Raw genomic sequence first — 4,962 nt, 5'->3', positions numbered from 1 at the left:
TTTCTATCTGCCCCTCCAGTTCTGCTTCTCACCCAGCTTTGTGTCCCAGGGGCTGATGTGGGACATCTCCTCCATCACTGTGCAACTCTGAGCTCTAGCTTGCAATTGAAGTTGGCCAATGGGAGGCCCCATTGACTGGAAGATTAGAGGGCAGGAGGAGAGAGAGGTCTGGGTATTCCCTCCGTTTCTGCATGCTTTCATCCTTGCTGGTCTGTGGTTTGGTAGTGCTTTGCTCTTCTCTCCAGTGCCGTAGCTCCCACAGCCACAGCTCTCCCTTGATACTGGAAACAAAACCGGTCTATGGGTTTAATACTTCTTCCCACTCTTGTTCATCCTAGGGGCCTTCATCATCCTTGTTAGTTCTCTTAACCCTGCCCATACCTCTGTAAATAGTCTTTACGGTAAACTCTTCTCATTGACACCTTGGAGTATGCCATCTCTCCCTTGCTGGGACATTAATACAGTTAGCCTCTTTATGACTCCACCTCCTGGGATAGACTTGAAGTTTTGTGCTCTCACTGAATCCATGGCAGACTTATATCATACAATCTGACATACTTGATCGCACCATTTCCTTAAAAGTTTATTTCCTTCTACAGTTAGAGGAATCCCTGTCGGCATCACTAGGGTAGAACTCAGTGCCTTGCACATATTTGGTGCTTCTTAAATATTTTTTGAATAAATTGATAAATATTATGAGTGGTTGGTGTGATTATTAATAATATGTTTTTTGAACATACATTATCTCATTTAACCATTACAGTAACTCTACAGAGTGGGATTAACATCTTCCTTTTACTGATGAGTAGACTGAACCAAGAGAGTATAAATAATTGATTCAAGTAACAGTAAATGAAAAAGTAAACCCAGGTCTTTTTTTTATTCTAAATCTTGTTCTTGTAACCATTATGCTACAAAGCCTGAATAATGAGGGGTTCCTACAGAAACCCACAGAGTTTAGCCAAAGCCTTAGAAATATTTTTGAGTGGCTTCCTGATATTTTCTAAGATGTCCCAATCTGCATCTTGACCCTTGCTCAGGGACAAACATCTCTGTGTTAACTACATTAAAATGATTGTTCAGGCAACTGTGAAATGTTAATTTGTGGTATCATATGTGAATTTTCAAAGGCTCAATGGAAAAAGTTCCATACAATTTATACATTTGACTTCTGATTTTTCAAACTTATTATTTAATTTTACTTGGAAACGCATAATTCCCTTGGCACCGGGGGTGGAATGAAATAGGATCCATCAAGAAGTAGGAGGGATGGGGGAACAGTCGTAATCCAGTTGGGATAGATTTCAGTCATGGAATCATAGTAGAAAACCACACATTTTAGATCTATGCCAGGATTTACCAAGACATCAATGCAAGGTTATTCCTTGACCATTTGATAACTGATATATGGTTTATAGTGTTGAGATTATATACTAATTTCTTTTGTTACTATTTAAATAAAAATTCTTAAGCCTTTTTACTATAAGCCAGCTCTATATCTGGTTTGTGTCCCATAATGTTTACAGTCTCTACCAAATGAATCAGCCCAGTGTTTAAAATGGCAAGAACAGGGTGCCTGGGTGACTCAGTCGGTTAGATGTTTACCTTCTGCTCCGGTCGTGATCCGGGTCCTGGGATCAAGACCCACACTGGGCTCCTTGCTCAAGGGGGAGCCTACTTCTCGCTCTCCCTCTGCTGCTCCCCCTGCTTGTACTCTCTCCCACTCTCTCTTAATGCTTAACCTACTGCGCCATCCAGGGGCCCCTCATTTGTTTTGTTTCTTAAAAAAACGATAGAAAAAAAACAAAAACAAACGATAGTTAGATGCCACAAAGTAGGTGGCCATGCCTTAACAGTATGTGTGTTGTCAGGCCTGAGGTCTTCTTCCTTCCTTGTCAGGGGAGTGCTAACCTTGTCTCCTTTCATACAACACTCTAGTACAGATTTTTTTAAAAGCAAGAAAGGGAAAAATTGGGCATAGTTCCTGACTTCCAGGACTTGAATTTTAAATGTCCTGGTTATGACAAAGAAAGCCTTTATTTAAGACTGTATGGAATTATCATGATCCCATAATCAGTAATCATTAATGATATAATTACAAACAAGAATCATTCTAAATACAGCTATTTGTTCTTCAAAGTGTGGGACAATTGGGCATTTTAATTTTTTAATTCAATACCTATTTATGGAGCATCTACTATAGGCTAGCTGTTTCTAATGCTTGGGAATCATCGATGAACAAATAAAATGTCCTTACCCTTGTGGATCTTGTGCATTTTCATGGAATGTGTTCTGTACATGTGGACAACTGAAGAGTGCAGTTTTCAGAATCATAACCTACCCAAATATTATTCCTTATTTCTAAAAAATTTTAAAAGAACACAGAAGGAATCCATATAAAATAAGTGACACATAATGCATGTGAGTTGTCAGCATACTTTACACATATTAACTAATTTAACCTTCACAAAAGCTCTATGACAAGACTTTCATTCTCATTTTATAGATGAAGAAATGAGGCAGGGAGAGGGTAAAAAAAACCTTGCTAACATCAAACAACTTTGCCTCTAGCGCAGCTGGGACTTAAAGCCAGGTCCTTTATCCTCCTGGTCTTTGTTCTAACCCACCACATGATTCTGTTTTGCTGGGATAGACCTTCAGCCAAAGCCTCCCAGAAGTTTTAATGAGGATACAGGTTTATAAACTCATTCAGTAAAATATCTCCTTCATTTCAGGAATCCCCCAAATAAGTACGTTCAGAAGGGAATAACTTATTGCTTCTAAAACAGCCTGAGTAGAAATATGTTTCTGGTAGCTTATTTTGTCAGGCCCTGGTTCGATCTTTTTTTTTTAAAGATTTTATTTATTTGACAGAGAGAGACACAGCAAGAGAGGGAACACAAGCAGGGGGAGTGGGAGAGGGAGAAGCAGGCTCCCCGCCAAGCAGGGAGCCCCATGCGGGGCTCGATCCCAGAACCCTGGGATCATGACCCGAGCCGAAGGCAGATGCTTAACGACTGAGCCACCCGGGTGCCCCCCCTCGTTCTATCTTGAAAACTCTATAGAATAATATCATTCCTCCCTCACGTGACAAAGCCCTTCAATTATTGGCAGGTGACAATATTTGCCCATGCCCTTCCCCAACCCCAGCGCTTTTGACAACTTCCTCCTTTTTTTAGGTTAAACAACTTCTTATTCCACAATTATCTACAAGTAAAAATTAAAATGAATGATGGGGGTGCCTGGGTGGCTCAGTCGTTAAGCGTCTGCCTTCGGCTCGGGTCATGATCCCAGGGTCCTGGGATCGAGCCCTGCATCGGGCTCCCTGCTCAGCAGGAAGCCTGCTTCTCCCTCTCCCACTCCCCCTGCTTGTGTTCTCTCTCTTGCTGTCTCTCTCTGTCAAATAAATAAATAAATAAATAATCTTAAAAAAAAAATAAATTGAATGAAGAAAACTTTAGGTCATTTCTTTCAAAGTCATTTCCAGTGCTGCGTTAAAAAGGGGGAAAAAAAGCAATCTGCAAGCACAACAATAAATGAGGTATGTGATTTAATTCTGGATATTACAGAGAGGCTTAATGAAGCAGAGAAGTGGATTTCTGGAGAAGGAGAGATTAAAGTCTGGAAAAGAAGTATACCTGTCTGGGGATTAAAAAACAAACAACTTTAAAAGGCCAAGGAATTTAGAAAGGAAACTCATAAAGGTAACATTTGGACTTCCAAAGTAACTGAAGATGACAACAGTTAGCTGAGAATGGACTTATTGAAATAAAATGCTGCCATAAGAAATCATTTTCTTTGAAAAAGTAATTTTCACATTGAGGAGCCAAGGAGTAATTATTAGGGAAGTTGTGGCAGAACCAGATTTGGTTCGTATTTCAGACCCTCTAAAGAGTAGTTACTTCTGATTAAATAATAGGTATAAAAACACATTAACAAGTTAAAAATAACTGTATAGCAATTTTATTTTTTATGTAAAATTTTAATTTAGGTAGAACAAAAGTTGTTATCTTTTGTAGCACATAATAAGACTAATGAAATGTTAAAGCCTTTTGTTTCAAACTCACTTTAGTAAGGGCTTGAAAGTTACTTGGATAAACCTGAAATTATGGGTGAGAATGGGGCATATCTGTGTGTCTAAATATTTTTCAAATATTAAAAACAAAACAAAACACCTCAATAGCCCAAGAAACCCCAAGGAGAAGATGGGACAATCTAATGGCCATCTTGTTCTTCTAAACTTAACCCTAAAAAATATGTTGTGTCTGAAATGAACTAGGGCCCTATATAATAAGGTGTGAAACTTTGGTTAGATATTGAAAATTATTAAAATTTATTATTTTTTTAAGATTTTATTTATTTGAGAGAGAAAGAATGAGAGACAGAGAGCTTGAGAGGGAGGAGGGTCAGAGAGAGAAGCAGACTCCCTGCTGAGCAGGGAGCCCGATGCGGGACTTGATTCCGGGACTCCAGGTTCATGACCTGAGCCGAAGGCAGTCGCTTAACCAACTGAGCCACCCAGGCGCCCCTGAAAATGATTAAAATTTAATAAATAGTTACTATACTAGATGATTTATTCACAAGGGAACAAAGAGAGATGAATAAGGGAACAAAGAGAAATCTCTTCAGGTCTGGTTTGTTTTGCTACAATGTGTGTCTCTGAAATGAGAAATAACAAAATTAGCTCATATGGGATGCATAAATAGGGGAATGGTGTCAGCAAAGTGCTGAGGTCTCCACGGTTTATGGCTTTTCCAAGCATATTAATGCTTTGTACCCCCAATTAACAGCAGTTTAACATGAAGTAAGAGGGTTGAAAGCAGCAAGCCATGGGTGAGCCCAGTTTTGCAATTTCATACCAAGTTTTCCTCTTGCTCATATGACTGTATGCTCTGTCTTACAAGTGCTTAATAAGAGTGAGTCTTTCCAGTGTTCGTGCAATTTACCTTGTCTCTACGATTT

General features: G+C 39.3%; 1 non-coding gene across 1 annotated transcript; it reads right to left on the bottom strand.

Moving 5' to 3' along the window:
- Positions 1 to 1,808: 1,808 nt before the first annotated feature.
- On the bottom strand, positions 1,809 to 1,933 carry LOC118552289 (U6atac minor spliceosomal RNA). The gene has a single exon (XR_004925456.1). It is a non-coding gene; the product is annotated as a U6atac minor spliceosomal RNA (small nuclear RNA).
- Between the last annotated feature and the right edge of the window lie 3,029 nt (positions 1,934 to 4,962).

The sequence above is a fragment of the Halichoerus grypus genome, chromosome 13, assembly GCF_964656455.1.
Source record: "Halichoerus grypus chromosome 13, mHalGry1.hap1.1, whole genome shotgun sequence".
In the NCBI taxonomy this organism is placed as follows: Eukaryota; Metazoa; Chordata; class Mammalia; order Carnivora; family Phocidae; genus Halichoerus; species Halichoerus grypus.
This window is presented reverse-complemented; position numbering and strand designations above follow the sequence as displayed.